At 27.1% G+C, this 24,782-nt stretch overlaps 1 protein-coding gene and 1 long non-coding RNA gene across 2 annotated transcripts in view; one reads left to right on the top strand and one right to left on the bottom strand.

Moving 5' to 3' along the window:
* The window catches only part of LOC107162210 (uncharacterized), a 428,784-nt gene that overhangs the window by 9,398 nt on the left and 394,604 nt on the right, over positions 1 to 24,782 (top strand). The gene's annotated exons all lie outside the window — the stretch shown is intronic.
* Positions 979 to 7,906, bottom strand: LOC149060908 (uncharacterized). Its single transcript, XR_016191905.1, has 3 exons — positions 7,825 to 7,906; positions 7,011 to 7,029; positions 979 to 994 (listed from the first exon to the last, which is right to left on the bottom strand). It is a non-coding gene; the product is annotated as an uncharacterized LOC149060908 (long non-coding RNA).

Below are 24,782 nucleotides of genomic sequence, written 5' to 3'. Positions count from 1 at the left end.
TACTTGAAAAATGTTTTAGGTATCAGCTTTAATTAAAAATAATTATGCAAATGAAAATGAAAATTTCATGCCAATAAATAGGTATCTCTAGACATCTTTTAAAAATTATTTCTGCTAAAAACGTAGTTAATATTGATCAACCAGCATTCCACCGCTTCAAACACACAAACAAAAATAAAACGTACCAACTATTTACATCCAATTTTATGCCAGGAATCACCCTAAAAGTATAAGACTAAACGGTTTTTACTGACTACTGTTCCAAAATGTAACGATAGACAAAAAAAACATATATCATCGTAAGACCTATATATTCATCGCGTTGCTCAGAATTTAAAATTAAAAAAGTCGTGTGGTTATTGCATTATACATTTTATGTCCTATACTCATATCATTTCAACGCGACACCGCGTACTTCCTGACTCGAGGATGAGTTTGTTTTACCCTTAGAAGATTTATTATTTCATAGTCCAACAACGGACTCCGGACGCCTTCAAAACCGGAAGTTCACTTCCTGTTTTTGACCGATTCGCGTTTTGTTGAAATGTTATTCCCTCTGCAGTTCCACCCACTATGATACTTCCCACCTTTCCCTTAAGGGTTGTCCTCTGGGACATACTACCACACAAATCGGAGTTATAGTCGTTTTATACGTTCTTCCCATTATTATTGCGATTGCAAATTGAATTTTGGTATGCAATCATTTTTCAATGTCACTTATGTCATTGTCATTCGTGATCTCCTAGTATTTTCCAGAATCATTTTATCTAATACCATTAAATTGTATTATATTAGTGAAAATATAATATTTTACCACAATGATTTTGAAAAATAACATAATTTTCAATAGTATGTAAAAAGTCTCAATATAATGAATAAAGTTAGAATTAAATGATAGTGTGAATATAATAAATATTCTGCAAACAATTATCTCTTATAAAGTCCCTTCGGTTGTTATGTAAAAATATATATTAATACCTGAATTTGGTGTACACTGTAAAAAAGATACTATACATTTGTCAATGAAAAAACAAATAATTAAAATCATATTTACTACCCATTTATCTTATTAATTAATATGTGATATGAATAGTATTTTTAAACTTCTTACAATTTTTATTTCGTTACAATATAACGGAAAATAAGTGAGTGTGATATCCATAAATACGAATTTATATATGAATAAAATATTATATTATTTTATAAATACATACCTATCTAAGAGCTTGTTTGTATAACTTTAAGTTTTAATGTGGTATTCAGAATTTTAATTTTAATGGATAAAATAAACAAAGACATTTTTTTATAGTATTATTAAATTTTATAATACAGAGATAAAGGCCAAATAATTTTAAGGTTATATTATTATATTGCAAATATTTTTATTTGTTGTACCTAAATTAATAATCCATTTGCATAAAAATAATCTAGACTTACTAATTTTTAATCTAATTCAAAGTTAAATTTTAAAGGGGATAATATATTATGTTTACTCTTGAAGTGTGATATTTGATCATTTCCTTAAATATAATACATTTATATTTCCTGACAAAAAAATATTATTTGTTTGAAATTAAATTTTAAAATACGCATTGTATTCAAATTTAGCCATTGAATTGTTCTATTTCATTTAACCGCAGAGGAATTTTCATTCAAATGTTCGAAAGTTTCTGTTCCTGGCGGTTGCTAATCATACTTAACAGGTCAGGGCATAGCAGTGTTGAAATGTAAATTTGTGTAAATTCAATAAAAATACACACGTATCTTAAATTATGCTTACAAATTTACAATAATATATACTTTACATAGCAAAAAAAATGGAAGGTTATTTTAAATTACATGTTATATAAATATTATTGTGCGACTAAAATGTTTGTCACATAATATTATAAATTATAATAATATACTGTACCTATAGTAAGTATATTCGTTAATATCTTATTATTTTGTTCTTTTTTGAACATTTATACTATCAGCCGGTTGTAGCCCCTTTAGACTCCCGTTTTTCTCAAACGTTCCCGTCTTTCAAAAAGGTTAATTCCCAAATGGCTCCCGTTGATAAAGTTTTTACAAACAGGTAAATTCTCAAATGGCTCTATTTTTTTACCATACAAATTTTTTCCCATTTCATACAAACTTAAGACTCAAAAATGTTGTGGTTATAAATGTGTTTGTGTACATAATAAGTAAATTATAAAAAAAATCATATTTTGTGAATTACATTTTATTGAAATGATATTAAATCTTAGCGTAATAAAAATAGAAAAACCTTGTGTGCCATATCGTATATTAGGTTAAATTATACAAGAAAAATTGTTATCGACTATCATGTAGACTTTTATGTATCTATTGAAGACACTTATTGTTGTCAATATTGCTCTAGCGATTATGACGCTCGCCGATTACATGAGTACCTAGGAAAATATTTGATTAATTTTGGTACAAAAATTATTATCAATGTTTCGATATTACCAATATCTACTATATATTTTCGGTATTCCGTTTTAAAACTTCATCTTGAATTTAAAAGTACTGTAAGACGATTACCGGTATATCGACCTTAGATATTGACGTCAGCATTTTGAAAATTTACCTGTTCGTATAACTCTTTTCGACCAGAGTCGTTTGAAATATGCCTAATACGGTTAATACGTAAAAACATTGAATTTTTTTCATTTCCGCTTCCATTTCATAAAAAAGAGGTGATGGCTGTGAAGAACAGTTCCGCGAATATGCAGAATCGTGTAGATTTTAATTCGGAATGACAACGTTGCATTTAAAATTATGTGGAATTTATTTATATATATAGGTAAGTATATATTAAATTCACAGAATCGTGAATATCAATGGTTATTAAAATCTACACGATTCCACAAGTTTGCGGAACTGTTCTTCACAGCCATCACCTCTTTTTTATGAAACAGAAGCGGAAATGAAAAAAGTTCAAAGTTATTTTTGAAAATAAATCACGTTTTTACGTCATGAAATGCATTTGTCACGCAAACGTTTAAGTCGTATATGGAAGATATAAAAATAAAAACAAAATCGGATTTTCCGACTAGAAGTAGAAACATGATTGCAGTAAATAGGTACCTACATGACATATCTTATAGTGATGAATATTTAAGGGTTTAAACCCCATTATATTAATGACCATCGTTTGCATAAAAAAAGTACATGATATAATAAATGCAAATTATAGGAACTCAAAAAATGTTTTCATACAGATAGATGCCACATAGACTAATTATTTTAGGTCACAATGGTGCACCTAAGATAATTTTTTGTTTTTTGTTTAATTTAATCTAATATTTTCTTTATAAGCCCATGTGAAAACATTCTTCACATCCCTCTAATTAAGTTATCTGAGTTTATATATTTTTAAGTTGCTTAATATGTTCTTTATACAATTAAATTTTAAATATTATTGTACGTCATTTAATGAGTTTCAAATTATACAGTTTCATAATGTTTTAATAAATTTAAAATGAATACCTTTTATTATTGTGAATAGCCAAATTTAAGAAACGGTTTTGGAACATAATTGTTCTAGTCGATATATTATAATACATGCGTCATTGAGTACAATGTTTTAGTGATTTTTTTACCCAATATATATTTGGAGTGGATATGAGAAAAAATATAGATTTATTATTTTTAAGAGGTATTACTCTCTTCTCCTCAAGTTTTCATCTATACACAAGTACTTGCAATATAGCCTCTTACCTAAGCCCATAGACGTATAGTACGATATGAGTGTAAAGCATGAACGGGATAGTTGTAAAATATAAATAATACTGCAGATACCTTTTTACTTCACTTTAAGTAAGTAACCTACTAATTACTACAAAATATAGATCAAAATTTCTTATGTCCATATGATTGAAAACATATAAATAAATAAGGTGGTTAAGTGGATGTCACTCTGCTGTACAGTAAGGTTACAAGTGGCCAAGTGGGTAACTGTAATGGATGGTATTAAATTTGAATTCAATGACTAATGTTATTGTTTACGAAAAAAAATTCAAACCGGAGACGGTTTGTCTGTCTAGGTCCTAGACTCTAGGATATTTTAACTAAATAATTTGTTAATTTTCAATTTAATAAATTTTAACCTTAAGCATTCATAAAAAAAATCGGGCCTATGTATTCTTAATATTTTTCAATTATCATTTTAACAATAAATTAGAAGCCTTGTATTAAATTGTTGAGCTTTTTTACCATATTAATAAAATTTGATTGACATATTAAATAGAAAAAAAACTAAAAACTTGAAAACTGAAAGAGTCCGTAATCAATTTAAAATAAATCAAAATATTTTGAAAACTTTATGGTGTATGGAAAATGCTAACATAAATATTCAGTGGAAATTTCATGTACCTATGGTAATTTGTTTTAGAGTGACACTAAAATCCAAAATTTTCCAATTCAAAAGATTTTGTAAAAAAAATTATTTTACGTCAAAATTCCCGTTTTTCCTTAATATATATATATATATTGCTTTTCCCAGCGCTTTTGAAAACTACTGAGAATTTTGACCTCCCCAATCCATAAACTAGATTAACTTTCCCATCGGGAAAACTACCGAATTTGAAAATCGAAACATATCCATTCAGTAGGTATGTATAGTATTAAAAGATTTTGTTGAAGTATTGACTTTATCGATCTAAAACTTAAGGTAACTAAAATTGGTAGAGAATATAAATTGTTCATGTATAAATAACATGTGAGCAGAAATAAAGGTAATAAATAATAATCTTATTGAATCAGAAATAACCAATTAAACAAGTTCACCAATTATTATTTTTCTTATAACTTGTTTCAATAATAAGAGAAACATTTTATAATCTTCACAAAAATGTTTATTTATATATAACAATTTTAATTTTGGTTGAATACGTAAGTAATAAATTTCTAATTTTTTTCAAACGGTTTTACAAAACAGCTCAATAAGAAGAATACCTACATTCTTTTTTAAATTATTTATATTGGAATACCTTTTAGAATGAAAAATTCTGTCCATAATTATTGTTTCAAAAGTTAGAGAAATTGTAAAACTAATAACTTTTTGGATCTGTTGGAAATATAAAAAATAAGCCGAGAAAACTTTTGGCAAATAATTAAATTGTGTTTCTAGAAAAAAAAAGTGTTAAGTAAACCCGACCAAAGTAAAACCAGAAAACATATTAAGCACGCACTGGCCAGTTTATTGTGTAAGCAGTTCGTTTGTGTTGACATTTTTTTTGTGATTTATCGTTTTGAATTGAATAACTATTTTTTTGTTTCACTTGTTGTTTTCTATGCAGTAGATTGAAATAAATTTAAATACTTATATGTTATGATATACGCACTAAAAATATATTTATTTTTTTCTGAGATTAAATTAAATTTAGTTTATGTGCAATATTTTTCAATTTGAATGTTCGAAACTACTTGTTTTGTATTAACTAACGTCTGCAAGTGATTAGAACACTGCTGTGATCTAATTTTTTTTTATGGTTTTTGTAACATCTGCAGTATGCACTGTGTTTTAAATATGAATGCGGCCAAACAGAATTCGCTGTACGAACTAAAATGATTATACTTAGATTTTGTAGTATTTGTATGATAATATTCACTGAAAACACATGGCTCTGATTATCATAGTTAATACAGTTATGAAACACAATCATAGTTACAATTACACCAAACTACAACTACAGTAAATTTTTCTTTGAAAATACTATATTCCAAATTATTATAAACTTTTCTTTACTAGTGACAGTTTTCAGTGGAGACAGATAAAAGTACTTGTATATGGAAAATAAAATAAAATACGAATATCATACTAAACATTATGATGTTATTACCCAACTTAAATATGTACAAGGTTTGGTTAAAGTGTATAATTTTGTCAATTTAGTGTTCGTTTTAATGAATGTAACGTTGTAATGAACAACAAGTGTTGTGAAAACAATCTCAATGTCAGGATCTAGTCTTTGTTTTAACTTGCAATTATGAGATTGTAACTTAATGGATGTCTTTAATTTACGTTACTGTTTGATATATGAACCATGCATTTGGGAACTAATGAATATCAGTAGTATTTAAAATCCTTTTAATTTTACATTTTTCTTTTAATTGGATAAAGTCTTTCAACATTGCATATTTTATTATTACATAAGTACAAATAACACAAATGTATACAAAATGTATAAATGTAATAATACATGAAAAACTTAAAGTATGACGTTCAGTTCAGTTTTTTCTTATAATTTTAAACAATAGATGTATAACATGAATTGTTTGATATGCCTTATTAATGAAATTATCATATTTAAATTACACCTTATGTTTTTTTTTGATATTAATAAAAAATACAATACCTACATAATTTTATATATTTGTCTGGGAATGAAATAACAGTTCAAGAAAACAAACAAATGAAAATGAAAAACTTTTTAATTAATAATCTTAAGAATTTTGAAAGAAGTGCTTAAACTTTTTTATTAATAAAATGTAGAGTTATGTTCTTATGGTTAAATTTCAATGATTTTATTAAGAAATTACATTTTATTTTATACTTTCTATGCATTTCAGTTATTTTACCCATGCCAAAATAAATAACCATGTAGGCATATATATACCTATTTTAAACATATTACTACACGTCTACACCACTACATCTATTAAATATTTGTCTTATAATACAAATTAAACTAATATAGCAAACTATTGTTTAATGTTTAATTTATTTATAAAATATAAACATATATAATTCAGACGTGATCTTTATTCCGCATGATATCCCCAAATTTTTGATATAAATGGAGCTATGAAATACTTACGAATATTAGATTATAATTTTGGGTTTTAAAGATTAAATTAAAAATGTATATTTTATATCACAACGATTATATTATTTTAGCGGTTGGTGAATAATATTGATAATTTATAAACGTTTTTCTTAATCTTGTAATATATATGACTAATACCAAGTTTATTTAAATAAACATGTAAAATGAACTTACCAGGTATGCTTGTACTGGTCTGAACACAAACACGATTAAAACTTATTACTCAATATAAAATAATATTAAGCAACCAACATTCCTCAATAATTACAAATATTGGCACAATTCTGTAATGGACAACAATTACATGCATAGATTATTAGGTAAGCGCAAGAAAAGGTTACTGAATCATAACATAAGAAAACTTCACTAAACACAAACTACACATAACTCACACCAAAAATACATTCACCATGCACGCGAAGCACCAGACACCACATAAATTACAATAAAACAATGTCAACAACATACAAACACATGTCTCAACGAAAACACACGTTATGCAAAGATGCCAAAAAAACCAAAAAAACCAAAGACAACATCTATAACATAATGCTCATCAGTACACATGTGCACCATGCTACATCCATACAAGTAACATGATAGTAAATACCACACAAAGTATAATAATAATAACGTGTTAGCTCTCAACACAATGGACCAATAAAACACCCATTTGTGCAAAATCCCTGCAAACTAATGACAACGTGCAAGATCGACGACACAACATGAACTCATGCATTATCATGATGCAGTGTGTTCATTCACATAAAAAGGTTATTAATGACCAATTTACGATCATGTAATAGACCATCAACAATAATATGCATAAATGCCTAACCTAACTAGATATCCCTTTCATGCGAATACTCCCAAAATAAAGGACAACATGCGAATTAAGACACAAACTCACACATAATAGAACCACGAACTACGGACAACAAAGACAAACGTTACGCAACCACAATAAAAATGGGGATAAAACAATCACCTGTCTATATAAACACGGCACAAAAATAACTAGTGTACGTTCCACGTTACTCAACATACATCATCACTATCGACCACATCCAAACGCACTGTCATAATTTTGAGCCGCGATTAAAACCTTTTTTTTGATGTTTAAACAGTTCTAACCATTGCGTTTGTGTAAACACCAGGTGTGAGCTCACTTTGGTATTTTAATTTTACTCTTTAAATCCAAAATATACTGTTATTTTCATTTACACCTTTCTAATATTTCTCTGTGCTAATGAATTCCTACATCTTAAAATCTCTATTTATATAATGTCGCTAACAACATGTGTAAGTGCAGTAATTCATATGCTTTCGAGGTGCGAATTATCAAGACATACTTGCAGTTTATGCGATTTAAGTCCTGGAGCAATGAAACAGGCGGGTCACTCCCGGGCTGAAATCTATGATTTCTATTCCTTCTAACGGAGCTTAAATATTCAAGTACTTGCGCACTTAATACATATTTAGTACAAATAAAATAAAATATTAAACATAATGCGTCGTATCGGTAATTCATATACTTACGAGGTGTGAATTATCAAGACATACTTGCAGTTTAATTTCTGGAGCAATTCAGCAATGAAATAGGCGGGTCACTCCCGGGCTGATTTCTATTCCTTCTAACGGAACTTAAATATTCAATTACACACGCAAATAATACCTCCATGATATAAATCTAATAAAACTACAGAAACAATACACCATACACAATACAGTCAAAGGCAATAATAATTTGAAATAACACTTATCGAAAGAAAACACTCAATATCTAAGAAATATATAAATGGTATTTCAATTAATTCCAAACATGAAATTCCTAATATTGCGAGTACAGCTAATACTCAGTTTAATTGTGAAATAAATAATTATGTTAGAATATTGTATCTAAGTTGTTTTCTGTTAATAATGTGCATCGACTCACATAAATCAGAGACACCAAACTATATATATATTTTCATATTATGTTAGGGCCGAGTTTATAACACGGTAGGTATAATAATAAAAATATTAAGTAGTAGAGTAATGATGAAATAAGTACGACCTCCATAAAGTAATTGGTCACCCATTTTCAAACCTCGCCCAGTTTCCAGCCTATCTTATTAGCCTCCTCCTCCCTTTTTATTTATTATACTACAATCTAAAGTGTGATTTAGATAGTGATCATTAGATGATGTTACAAGTCATAATTTGTATATAACTCTCACGGGAAAAATTACGTATACCTAGACCTTGCTGCATTGTCATGATATACATTACACATAAATGCAGCTACTACAGTACGCGAATGTTTGGGGCTGTTCTGCATTTGAAATTTAAATAAATAGCAGATATGATATTATCAAACAAGAGAAAGAAAACCATTATAATGGAAGAGCCTAAACAAACAAATATGTACACATTGAATACATTAATATATAATTTATCAGAAATAAATATATATAATTAATATTATAATAATAGGTAATAAAATTATAATAATTAATAACTACAGAAAATATTAAATAACTGAGTTTACTTTTAAGTTTTATTTGCTTCATATCTTTTCTTGAGTCTCTTTTCAAAGTAGTTTATTGATGTGAGCGTCCATGTACACACATACAATTATATTATATTGAACAAATTTGGTAACTTATATAAAATATCAACGGATATCATTAGTAGAGATTCTTTTATTCCGGTTAAGAAAACAACATTGCATTAGAAGAACGATTCAAGTCTTTTATTGATTTTGTAGGGTAACTATCATTCTCAACATTATTTTTGAAAAGTAGCGTTCGAGTTTTGTATATGAGTAATAGCAAAAATAAATTGTATTTTTAAAATCTAAATAGTTGGAAATTAATAGATTAATTTAATAGTTCTTTAAAAATTAAAATATTTCCGAAAATTTATGTTACCATAAATTATAAATAATAAACATACTACTAAAATATGTATTAGTTATAATAGTAGGTATTCACATACTATAAATTTATTATATTCTAATACTTTAAAGTTATTATTAGAATCAAAACAAAAATATATTAATTAAAAATCTATTAAATCTGCATAAATATTTCTCATTTTATGATTTATACTACTCGTATTATTATGTTTTGCTGATTGTTTTGAAAAGTGGATAGAGTTTTTTGTTTTAACTTCTCAAAATCAAATTATATGTTTAGTTTGATATCATACCCAGTCAAACTAGATGTAATTTTATATCAGAAAATATCCTCATAGTTGAAAATTAAAACATATTAGTTACTGCATTAGTTACAAGAATCTAAATGATAATCGTGCATACATCAATGTAAAACCAATATTATATTATTCGCTTCTCTTTAAATCTGAAAAGCATAATATACTATAATGTTAATATTTTTTTTTTAGTTAACCCGCGGCAATATAGGCCATTGGGTGTATGGAGGGTTTTAAGTTGGGTAGGTTTTTGGTACACGTCTGTGTGCTTTTGGCAGAATTTTTAGAGGAGACCATTAGGTTTTTGCCATGTCCGTGTGTTGGGGAGGGGGTGTTGAGGGCAGTGGCCTCTCTCCAGATTTCGTGAACTGCCCCGAAAGCGATGCCAACCTTGATCAGGATTCGAACTAACGACGGTGTGAGTCGCAACTGAGTCTAAATCCACCCGACCACTACACCCCCCAAATGTTAATATTATGTATCATACTATCATGTAACATTTTTATTTATACATCATTGTAGTCTGTAATACGATACATAAACCCTTCAGTAAACTATTTCTCTTTTTGTGAATTTTATAAAATAATAAATTGCTAATATGTAATTTGCAAATAATATTAATTTTTTTTTTTAAATTATATAATATATTGTCGTTTCAATACCTAAGCAACTATTTCATTATTTTAGGAATGTTTGTATTAATAAAATCAATAAAATTAAAAACGGTACTATTAAATTCAGTTAATTATATTTTCTGTTCTTTTTGTTATATTGTAAAAATTATATCATAATATTATAAAGTTCATATTTTAATTCAATAATAATATCGAAAGTATAGTTCTGCTTTAGATTTTGAGTTTAATTTACTATTTAGTAGGTCACTCTAAACGGATGTGATAAATTTGAATTCAGTGATGAGTTGTTGCTTACAAAAAAGTTTCTGATCTAAATTAGTGATCCAGCCTCTAATTACAAATATATTTTTAAATTATAATATAATATTTATAACTATTAGTAATATTAAAAAGAATGTTGAACTAATTTAAATAGCCAAAATTATCGGATATAATATACTATTATTAGGGCTCGGATATTAATGAAAGTGCATATTTTTTTCTATTTGTCCAATTTAATGCTAATCTGGATACAAATTTTATTCATATTCTACTGAATCAAATAATACTATTTTTACTTATATTTTGGGATTTTAAAAACAAAATTGCTTATTTCAGTACATTTTTTTAAAAAACAATTTAAATTAACGATCTACAAAATTATCTAAACAATTTTTATATAAAAGTTTTATAGGTGGTAAGTACAATCTACCACGCATTGACGTAAAATATAAAATTTTATTATCGACTTATCATGTTTGTTCGAGTCAAAATTGTACTTTATTAGATAATCTATACCTATAGCAATAATTAAATATTGTATACGGTGACAACCAGACAACATAGATATTAGTACGTTTATTTTTATTATATTATGTATTCTTAATCTTCAGCCCTGCTAAGTACCAACTATATAAAATTTTCCATTAGAAACAACCCTCAGTATTTAAGTTTAAAATATATTGCCTGATTTAAAACATAAACTGCATTTCCTGTGAAATTGTATATTTGAAAATAAAAAATTCTTGTTATTGCTTGACGTACTGTTATTTTTTGTATCATTTGGACTCTCGTAGATTATATGAAAAAATAGAAATAAAATCTCTTAAAATTGTGTTTTTCATGACCACACAGTTGCAAGCAAACATCAGTAAGTGTTAATCAGTTTCCCTCTAAGCTATCCATCGTGAACATTAGCACTAACGCGTACACTGTCATCCTATGTTGTTCCATCGTACGTAGTACTTAAGTGAAAAAGTATTACGAGTTTTAATAGTTCGGTGGCAGTACAGAATATAATATAAGGAAGTAAGGAAATATTAAATACGTCCTATCTAGAATTTTAAAAGCATCAAAAAGGGGAGAAAAAATAAAGCATATAGTCTTTAGAATAATTAATAAGTAACTAAAATAGAAATGCTATACGATAAAAGACTGATAGGTCATAAAGGAATATGGTAAATATTAATTCAATATTTTTTTTAAAATAATACTCGTATATTATTTAGGTCTTATCTTTGTAATTATCTTTCAATTTTATTTTATATGAAATACCATATTATAATTTATATTACATAAACTGTCATTCTAGTATCATATCAATTAGTATATTAGCTGTTTACAATCTTAGAACCTTATATAAAATACATCTTTATTCATGAACAATTTCCCAATCATAATATAATTCTAGTATACATTTTGTGAAACGTTAATATATAAAATATGATGTTATTTTTTTTATCAACTACAACTACCTACTTTTAATCAAATAAAAAATAAAGTCATGCTTGTAAATTGGGACAATATAAAATAATTTAATAATAAAGTTTTAACATAGATTAAGTTTACAGGTATATATATTTTTTTTATTGAAGTTTAGTTAGATTAATTAATTTTTTATATTATATTAATAATTTAATTTCCGCATTTTTACATTTCGAATTTAAATTTATCACAGTTGTAGGCATATCAGTGAAATATAAAAACAAATTCGTATAAAAGACATTATGTGTTATATTTTGCTTTGTATATTACCTACTAAATTGATAATGTTTCATTGCTTAAATTAGAAAATTGATAATATAATTGTAACTATCATACTTATACATCATTAATTAGTTGTTTTGCATGAATATGGAATACAGTATAGTATAATTTTCAGTTTTCAATGTATTAATTGACCGTCAATGTACGTACATAGCATGGCTAAAAACATTAAATGTGAACACCCATGGACGATACCACTATTGCATCAAGTACCTAATTTAATTTGATAAAATGTGTTACGTGGTGAAATAAGTAGGTTTTTCTATATTCTTTACAACATTACTTATATAAACCTAATAAATAATAATTTTCCCAATTTCCGCCAGGTAAAATTGTAACCCACAGCATTTTGATTTCACATGTCTAAATCATTAGCCACATTGATATTTTAAAACCAAATATTACAAAAAATACTAGTATATCCGATAAGTGGCATCATCTTTCTTCTTTGGCTCCGACATAATATGACTAATTAATTTCAGTTACTACTCTGAGCTGTGTCCAACCCTGAATTCCGTTGCACTTGATTTGGCTAATCAACCGCTAAATTTACCGCTATTTATATAAATATACAGTAGTACTACTTTACACAGTAGACTACTAGTTTAGACTACTTACACAGTATTCCCATAGGTACGGCCAGACAAAAGGCTTTCATAGTAGGGAAACAAAAGTTTTTAACTATCAATTTCCAAAATCACAAGCCATTACAGGAATAAGGAAACCATAATTCCAAAATGTTTTATTTTCCTAATTCTTAGCATTAATTCTGTTCTTAAGATATATAAATATAAAGTAAATGTAAAATATAATGCCTATGTAAAGATGCAGATATATGGTGTTATACACGTTAATTTATAAATTGATATAAGTAAATTTAATCAATGATTAAGCGAAACGGTATATTTCATTCATATGACAAGCATAACATTTTAACATCAAAACTTTAGTGCCTTTGGAGTGTAATTATTAGGGATGAGTGATAAATCGAGTAAGGACATGAGTCCTTCAATAATAAAAGTTTGAATATTGGTTTTTATTGATCTGATTTTAAGTTAATTACCTACCTATGTAAAAATTACAAATTATGGTTTTTTTTTTCAAAATTATAATTATAAAATGTTTTAGCACACATGGTGTTATTACAAGAATTATAGATTAGATAGTAAACAATAGATTCAATACAAAGTTATTGATGAAATAATGAAATTTTTAAGTACATTATGATTATATTGTACTTGTATATTTTAGATTCTAAGTGGAGCGAGGAATGTATTGGTTTTACAATAATGTTTATTTATTTTTCTTTTATTTTTTTATTCTGTAAACTCTTTTTCTCCCTCTAAACTTACTCAAAAGTATCAAGTGTAGCATTTTTTTAAAAAGGTAATGTTTTTGAGCTGGTACTTTAGAGAGGTCATTTTTCGATTTTCAAAAATGGTACTTGAAATGAAAGCGGTTAAAGAAGAAAAACGTACGATTTCATGATATTGTAATATTAAATAATTACGGGCGACGTTTTCTACCAGATATATTACTTCAAATGAAAAATGACAAGAGATTTTTTTTTGTATTTCGGATTTTGTTTCTTACGGTTTAAAGTTCGGAAAATGTTAGCCATTTTTGAGCTTTATTTTTTGTGTCTGTCATCATGTTTTGGGGCAGTAAAAGTGCTTCGATTTTCGACTTCAGTACCTCGTTCGATCAGAAAGTGAGTTTAATTGGTACTTGGGAGGGAGGGGGGGCTCAAAAGTAAAAAATTCTTCACATTTTTCTAAATAATCGGGATAAATAAACTAAAAATTAAGGAAAAAACGGGAATTTTTACGCACAATCAATTTTCGACAAAATCGATTTTGGTTTTTGATGTAACTTAAAAAAAAAATGACCATAGATGCATGTTCATATCAGTATATTCTATCCACCATGCAATTTTAAAAAAAAATTGACTTATGTGAACTATTTATAGACATATGCAATTTTCGATCATTATTATTTTTTTAAAAATTAATATCGATAAAAATGTATTTGTTAGGTAGAAAATCTTGAAAATTTAATGCAAGGCTCGAAAGAAATACATAGTCACAACATTTTTTTATAAATATTAAAAGTTTGAATTTTGACCAAACACGTAAAAATTACGACAATGTTAAAATTATCTTAGATAGAAATACATACAATTTTTTATTTTTAAATCTAAGATTTGAAAACTTAATACAAGACTTCCAACATATTTTTACAATAGCAGTTGAAAAATATTAAAAATACATATGCACGATTTTTTTTTATAAGCATTCAAACTTTGGATGTGAAATGACGGTAATGTTCAAATTATTTTAGATAGAAATTCGTAAAAATTTTTATTTTTAAATCTAAGATTTGAAAATTTAATTCAAGATTCCTTATAAGTTTGTATACCTTTGTCAAAAAAAAAAAATTTCCACTGGAAAGTCAAATATTTTAATAATTATTAATAATGAGTAATAATAATATATAATTTATTCTAGACAGATAAACCATCTCCGCTGAGAATCTTTTTTCATATACAATGATATAATATCATTGGATTCAAATTTAATTCTATCCATTACACTATTACAGCAACTCACTTATAACCCACTGTACAGCAGAGCGATTTCCACTTTCTCACCTTTTTTTGTTATTTTGAGTTTTTTTATCGGAGAATATTTTTGATTTTAAAGCTGACCACATGGGTACTTCGATGATTTATTAGTCAATATTCTGAAAGTTGGTTGGAAATCATAATATAATATGGTAAATTTTTTTCACGAATCAAAGTCAAACATTATTTAATTCAATTGTAAATTTGTCATAAAGTCAATCGAGACTAAATATTTATGATCAGTAGCGGTAATTTAGATAACGACCGACTATACAGAGTGCATTTTATCTATTTATTTTTACGGATATTTTTATTAAATAAAATTTAATAATGTTTATGACTTCCATAATATTCATATTTAATTTACGGGGAAGAAAGTATATGGAGTGAAAAGATGGCACTACCTTTCCAGCACACGTATGGCAATTCAAGCAAAGAGGTGTATTTTATTAATATAGAGCACTTAAATATTAGAAATCATAATATTTTTGTTCATAAAGTCAATTTACATTGAAGGGTTCGGTTTCATGTAAATTGATTTCACTCAGAATACTCTTATTAATGCAAATATTTTTAAACGTTTCAAATGATAAATGCTTTTATACTCAATAGTGATCCACCAGGAAAGTTTTATGCATTAAATCACATGTGGTAAATTTTAAACATTTAATATTTTATAGGACATAATTGTATATAAGTGTTTTAGCATAGAGGCTTAGTATAATATAAAGATTTCAATTTTTACTATTAAAAATTAACTGTAAATTCAATTAAGAAAACCATGTTTGATGAAATTTGTTTATTTTTTGGATAATATTTTGAGTGAAAGAAAAATTTTTTAAGTAAAATTGATGTTAAGGTTAGAGAAATTCTTATTACGAAAAGTTCCTGCCTCTTGAAAAACATATTTACATATGTTTATATAATATTTATGTATGTTGACATATATCTACATATTATATTACCAGAGTTGAACTCTATGAAATAAGTTTGCGATAAATATTGTCTCAGAAAATTGAACTTATGAAAAAAATCACAAAGAATAGTTTTTAATCAACAATTAGATTATTTAATTTTTTATATTATGCTTAAAACAAGTTAAATGATTTAATATACCGTTTCCGTGTGTTTTTTTGACTCTAAAATATTTCAAAAATGTACACTGTGTAAAAATATTCTTAAAATGCATCACTTATAAAACTGCATATACATTCTTGTGATAGAGCAACGATAACTTACTGATAAAATGATAAACAATAACTCATGAATAATGAAGATTAAATCGTATATTAACATCCGAGGCTTAAAAATATTTCTTTATTAGGTTATTATAAAATCTCTTATTATGAAGTACTAGTAATTGTTTTGAGATCTCAAATAAAATCTCATGGCGGTTATGAGTTACAAGACAAAAAAAACCGTGGCGGTCAACGAGTTAATACGCATCAGCTTATGTATTATACATGTATACTGTATAATAATTCCTACTTATAATTTCCAAGTAGTAAATAATATTTTTATTTCCACCATGTTAATCCTACAATGACACATTAATTCCTGATAAAATCTTTATTTTCCTGGTTGCCTGATCAGGCCGTTTATCCATAAAACTAGTTCAATATTAGTTTAATGTTTTTTATTTATTTATTGATAATAGGCATATTTATATCAATATACCTAATAAGTTATGATAATATAATATAACTTTACTATACAGTTGTGAAACTTTAAAACTAAATTAAAATACAGATTGGCAAGACTGTGGATGTTTATAAGAACTACGAGATATTTTGTGCATCTATGACTTTGAATCCTTGTTTGAATTGTTAGGTTAGGAATATTTGAATTTAAATTTTTTTAGATAATATATATTTAACAGTTAACTATAATATATGTATATTTTCTGAGCTTAATGATTTGTTTATCATATTGATAAAATACAGATAGTAAAACAAAATAATTGAATATTATCTATGGACAAGTATAATAATATATTATAATATATTCATTAAATTACACGATAAAAAATAAAAAAATTTAAAAATAATTAAAATTAAAAATTTTCAAGTTAAGAAGATGAGTTTTTTTTGTACCTATGGAATTTTATAAGAATCATTAGTACGTTGTATTTCAAACACAATCTTACAATCTCAAAAAATAAATGTTGTTCGATTTCTGAGAAATACTACTTATTACTAACTTCAAGCTATTATGTTTCAACTTAAAATTCCAAGTACGTGTACTTCAAAATTAACAAAACAAAATCAATATATTATTTTATTCAAAGAATAATTTATGTTGGAATATGTATAGGTACCATAATAGTCTTATGTCAAATTAAATCCAAACATATTATATGAACATTGAATACTTTAAAACATGATAGTAAATCATGATGTTTTATAAACTTAAAAATAGGAAATCACCAAATTATTTATGGATAAAATATAAATATTTATTTTAACTTCCGTTCCTCTTTACCAGAGTATTTAAGCACATCAAAATTATTTCTACGACCTTCATTAAACTGTTTCTAGTAGAGATCTTCCTGAAAAAAGGACAGCTGTTAGTTTTATTTTAATAGATAGTCTTTGAACATAAGAATGAATTTAAAAAAAAAAGGAAGGAATTTAAGAGCGCTTATCATAAACCAATTTAGTTTTCCAGATGATTTATTACATAATATTAGACTAAAAAAATAAGGTACGCATCTGAACATTTACAATTTTTATGCAAGTCCGTAAAATATGTATTTTTCAAACTTGAGTGTATAATATTACTTCAGTCTACATAAATCGTTTTATTTTGTATTCTCGCCGACCATTTTTTCTCAGAGCCATTTTTTATATCACGTCATGGTGTAATATTTAAGAGAAAGACTTTTTAAAATTTTGACATCTTGAGGACAGTGTCTAACCTTATGACATACACTAAAGTAAACGCACGCAGTATCAGATTTAAAATAAAATATCGATTGCAGTAACATATTTAATTGTGATAGGAAAAATATGTTTAGTTATACTACTCATTTCTCACAAATAATATTCGAAGAAAAAAAAAACCAAAATTCGTTTCATATCTCCGGTTTACATAATATCGAAGGATATTATACAGAATAAATATCTATGGTTCTTTTTAAATTTTTTTTTCATATATCTATCAACGTTTATATATGTATAATACATTAATATACACAAATGTACGTAATTAAATGCGTCATTTGGAAATCTGAAAGAATTTTTTGGTCGACCGGATGGTTTCCGGATCCAAGTTGCATACTATCCGGAAGCGTACTCTGCTGAAGTTTAAGTAAGGGATGGTTATTTATTTTAATGTTTATTCATAACTCGCTAAGTAGGTATAATAATATTATGTAATATAGGAAAGACGATCGTCATCTTCCTAATAATTATGGGTGGTGGTTGTAGGTATGCGTTGAGTGGACTTTCGGTGAATCCCAAACAAAGTCTATAAAAAAGTAATATTATATCATTTCACTTTGGTCACATTCACCCATCTGCATCAACAGCCAACTGACATCGAAATATTCATGTGAGGCAGGCGGCTTTTAAATAATTAGTAATCGAGTGTGCTCGGTCCGGCCGTAGAGGTGTCTATCGCCGGTTGGTTGTCGACGGAAAATAAAAACTCGAGCATTGTGAAACGCGACGGCTGTGGCGACGGACGAACGGCAAAAACCATAAATCACGTGATTCCGGCCGGATTTCCGTTCGCCACCACCGGCCCTGTCTAAAACCGTTCCCTCCGTTTCCTGCGTCTAATGAGACCCAAAGGTTTTAATGCGTTTGTGATTACATTCATTCCCGCACGAAGAAATAACTATAAACACCGACCCCTTCTCCGAGGTTCGTCACTGATATAAATACACACACACACACACACACACACACACACACATACATACGAGTCTTTTATTTTCTTCTCCACCGAGCCACACTCTCTTCCTCACCAGGATCAAATAGACCCAGGCAACGGGATTCCCAGCCCCTTCGTTGTTCCATTGATGATTATCATATATTTTTCATCCCATTATAGCCGTTTGGTTGTTTGGTTGTACGACTACCGTTTAAGATGTTTCAACTGGGGTCCATCTCGCCGTAATATCGACTCGTTGTATGTACTATATGAATGTATTATATTACGTAGGTAGTATATTATGAGTTTATGACAAACCTAAACGAATTTAATGGACATTTTTCATCGTTACTCTGACATTGCAAAACATTTTCGAGTCGTTCTTCGCCATTTCCCGCAATCGTCCAAATTATATATATTGCATAAAAACCAAGAATTTCGACGTTTATCCATATGGGTAATATATCCATAATGGAATCGTTAACGTTACGCGATTTCATAAAAATTTAAAACTCAAACGCTCAAAACATTTTTCTCATAGTGACGCTTCAAATTTTCTCTATAGCTATTTGAAGCAAAAATTATGGAAAACTTATTGTTTAATTTTATAACCTTAGATAAAAATACAAACAATATTATGAATTTTGAACTACAAAAAAATTCGCAAATATTCATGGTTTTGACGAATTTTTGTCAATATTTGAAATTCAAATGCTTATAAAAATTTAATTTGGATTTCCGGTGGACATTTTTTTTGTGATAAAGATTGAAAAACTTGTAAGGAATCTTATATTAAATTTTTAAACCTTAGTTTAAAAAAGCAAATTTTATATGAATTTCTAGCTTAATATAATTTGTGAATTTTTGTGATTTTTACGTATTTTGTCTAAATTCAAACTTTGAATGCTTATAAAAAAAAATTGTAACTATGAATTTATTTTATTTTTCAACTGATATTGTAATAATATGCTAAGAGCCTTGTATTAAATTTTAAAGATTTTCTACCTAAAAAATAAATTTTTATCGATTTTAATTTAAAAAAAAACTAATAATGATTTAAAATTGCATATACATATGAATAGTTAAACTTAAGTCAAAATTTTTAAAAATTTCATGGTGGATAGAATATAGGTACTTATATAAATATTCAATGAAAATTTCATGTATCAATGGTAATTCGTTTTAATGTTACATCAAAAATCAAAATCGATTTTGTCGAAAACTGATTGTACGTAAAATTTCCTGTTTTTCCGTTAATTTTTAGTTTGTTTATCCCGATTATTTAGAAAAATATTAAGAATTTTTTACATTTGATCCCCCAAACTATCAACTAGATTCACTTTATAATTTAACAAGGTACTGAAGTTAAAAGTCGAAGCATTTTTACTGCCCCAAAACGTAATGACAAAAAAAAAAATTCATGGTTTTGACGAATTTTTATCAATATTTAAACTTCAAATGCTAATTAAAAAAAATTGTGCCTATGTATTCTTATAATTTTTTGTTCACTATAAGAATAACTTATAAGGAACTTTTTATTAAATTTTCAAGTATTTTGATAGGGCCAAAAAAATTTTATCGACACTTCAATAAAATGTTTTCAGACAAATTGAAAATTTCAGTCGTCTATAAATATCTCAAAAAAAGTCAAAATATTTTGAAAATTAAATAATGTAAAGAAAATGCCAATCTAAATATTTAAAATTGTTTCAGGATAAATCGTTATCGTTACGCTAATTCGTAAAAATTTTAAATTCAAACGAACTTAAAATTTTTCCTATAATGATGCTTCGAGTTTTCTCTATAGCTACTTGAAGGAAAATTTATGGAAAACTTAGTGTTGTATTTTTAATCCTTAGTTATAAACGCAAAAATTTTTATGATTTTTCAACTTCAAAATTACTTGCAAATTTTCGCATTTTCGACTGATTTCTTAAAATTTTGAACTATAAACGCTTATAAAAAAAATTGTGCCTATGTATTCTTATAATTTTTTAATCACAATAAGGATAAATTATGAAGAACTTTGTATTAAATTTTCAAGTATTTTTATATGGCCAAAAAATTATTATCGACACATAAAAAAAAATTTTCATACAACACACATTGTTTCGTAAGATTTACATTTTTAAATGTTAGGTTATTATTTACTATGCAATACTGGTTAAATTTAAGATTAGTGCGGAGTATAAAGGGATCAACGAGTGTCTTGCTTATGGTATAATCCAGGGGCTTGCAACCTACCTTTTTTACGGTAGGCCAAATTTGAGATACACTTTGGCATCGCGGGCCAATATTTTTAGAGAAATAGTAAGGTTATGAAATTGAGGATTAGATACCTAAGATCGAAAAATGTTTATTTATATAATTTTTTTATTTTATTTTTGTATTTTACAATTCAAAATTTGTTTTATTATGATACGAGTAAGTTACTTAGTGAGACGTTTGGAACTGCTTGTTTTTTAAAATGTCTTGATAGTTGGTATAAAACTTTGTGGTTCCAATTATTAGCGTCGCTTGTAAATGTTTGTCACTTAAGTTAGTTCTGTACTTGGATTTAACGTATTTCATTTTTGAAAACGTCTGCTCACATAAGTATGTGGAGCTAAATATTGACATCATATCACGTGTAGGACTTTCGAGGTTTGGAAATGATTTCTCTGGCAACATGGCGTAAAATTGTTGGAGAGTAGTTTCCTTGAAATAGCCTTTGAAACTGTTATTTGATATGAGATCGATTACTTCAAACTGAAGCTCTGTTGGTAAAGTTTTTATATTTATGGAAAATGGATTTTCAAAAATTCGAATACGGTATTCTGCATTTTCGAAATATCTAAACCGGGCCTGGAACTGCTCTTTCAAATAAGGGAGAACTTCAACAGAAAAATTGGTAGGAAACTCTTCATCATTTTCAAGTTTGAATTTGTAGCATGTTGAAAAATGGGCAAGATTTTTTTTCTTTTAATTGATTTGTGAATAGAGTTAATTTTAATTTGAAAGCTTTGATGTAGGAATATGCATCTGAAATTAATGAGTTTGCTCCTTGCAGCTTTAAATTTAACTCATTCAAGAGCTGAGTTATATCGATGAGAAAAACTAACTTCCATAGCTATGAAAAATCAGCTAACTCTGTTATAACGCGGTTTTTTTCTGTCATAAATATGTCGATTTCTGAACGGAGATAAAAAATTCTTTTCAAGACTTAACCTCGGCTGAGCCAACGAACTTCACAATGATAATGTATATCTGGGTACTCACTTTCAATTTCAGCAAGAAGTTTTTAAACTGATAGTGACTCAGGGCGCTTTTTCGAATATTATTTACATTTTGCACAACAATATTCATAACTTCAGATATTGGGGAATTTTTTCCACACAAAGCTTGCTGGTGTATAATCTAGTGAACAGCAATTGGTTCTGCTTTACTAGTCTCCAATACAGCTTTACAAACATTTGCAACCAAACCTTTATGTGTTCCACACGCGTTGCGAGTTACGCCTTTTAACATTTTAAAACAAGACCCAAAGTAAAAATAGATTCTTTTATCTTCAGAAAAATTTCATTACCAGTATATGTATCTTTCATAAAGGGGATGGCGGCCAATTCTTCGGTTATTTCAAAAGATTCATTGATTCCGTGAACGAATAAAAGCACCTGCGCTCTGAGTCTGAAGTGTCGGTAGATTCATCCAAAGCAATTGAAAAATATTTAAACTTTTAGCAGTATCTTTTAACTGTCGAAAAATATAATTTCCAAGATCTGTGGTACGTCGCGCAATTGTATTCGCCGACAAGCTAACATCGGTGAATAAATTGATTTTATCGGGACAAATCTCTTCAACTGTCTTCAAAATGCACTCCCTTACAATTTCACCATCAATAAAAGGTTTTCCAGTTATCGCCAAAGTACGAGCTACTTGTAAACTTGCTTTTTATAAGAGATTCATTTTGACGTGACTGTTTTATAAAAATTGACTATTGAGCTAGTAAATTTTGTCTTAAGATTTCAAACTTGTTTGATCGTAGTTTACTTGATAGCTCGTTATGTGCTTGGTTTCAAAATGTCTACGAATATTATATTCTTTCAAAACAGCTACCTTTTCCTTATAAAAAACGGATAAAACAAAATTATTTTGTTCGATGAAGAAATAGTCATTATTACACTGTTCATTAAAAACACGGCACTCTGTATCGACTTTCAATATTTAAACTTTAGACTTTAGATTTAACAGCACAGGCCACAAAGCACAACACTCGATAAGCAACAACACTTACCTAACTGCAATAATTATAAAAACTGATTCAATATTGTCCCAATATATTACAGTGGACTTGCGCAGTTACAAAAACCCGTCGATCACACGTTCGAAAGCGTTGTTATTATATAACGGAAAAAGTTTATCGTATCTTATCTGACCATCACGTAGGTAATTTCCGAGTACAATGCAAGTTATATAAGTGTGATCGAAGAGTTTTTCTATTATTAGTTAGTGTTAATATTAAATGTATGAGTATAAAGACCGGATTCCCTTGCAATCGCATCTTTTAATGGCGTGTTCTAAATTTTATAGAAACAAGCTACAAATCTAAATCAAGACATGTAGATTAATTTAAAGAAAGTTTTATGTTGCACAAAATTGCAACATTTTATGTTTAAGGTTTTTTTTTATAAAAATGTACTTTTGTACAAATATTTTTATCGTTGCTATATCATGTTGTTACCTATATGAAGTATTGGACTTTTATATCTAATAATATAATTATATATATATATATATATATATCGATATAATGCAACGTAATTAAGATAATGACTATACTACGATAGTCGATAGATTATCGATTACATATAGGTACATTTACAGTACTATACAGTCTATCCGCAGCAGCCGTAGTTTTATTCAACAATTAAACAAAGAAAACAATGTAATTCATAAAAACATATATGGTGATTTACATTTGGTTTTCGGATTATTTTTTTTGGCTGTAAATTAAAATCATATTTTGTTTAATTTTGTTCAAGTCCATTTTTCAATGAATATAAAAAGTTTTGTTTAACGTTTCATGATAAACATATATATTTTTATTAAAAATTTAACTGTATACAATCTCTATAGTACCCATATAATAAATGATATAGTTTTATAAGAAAGAAATGTTTTTTTTTTTTTTTTTTTTAATACAAATTATAATATAAAAGTTTTTTGAAAACATTCTTATATAGTAGGTATCTATTTTATATTAATAATAATACTCAATAATGTGTTAAAAAATTACTTTTTAACGAGTTTTTGTTCACAAAGTTCAGTGTATAGTTTTTTAGAAGGAACCTTTATCATACTTTATACTTTACTTAGTACTTATACCTGGAAATATGTGGTAAAATTCAGAAGACATAATTTCTATCATCAAAGTTGGAAAATTGAATATATCATTATATATAGGTATTTATCATTCTGAGGTTTTTCAAATATTTCTAGAAATTGTCCTTCATTTTTAAAAATATCGATCACTTATTTTGATAAATTTTTAATGCTAAGCCAAACTTTGACATTTCAGCCAAATAATGCTTCACATGGTGATATATTAATTCT

The sequence above is a fragment of the Diuraphis noxia genome, unplaced genomic scaffold, assembly GCF_037042655.1.
Source record: "Diuraphis noxia isolate RWA-SAM2 unplaced genomic scaffold, SU_Dnox_SAM2 contig0001, whole genome shotgun sequence".
NCBI lineage: Eukaryota > Metazoa > Arthropoda > Insecta > Hemiptera > Aphididae > Diuraphis > Diuraphis noxia.
The sequence above is the reverse complement of the archived record's forward strand: the minus strand, read 5'-3'. Positions and strand labels throughout refer to the sequence as shown.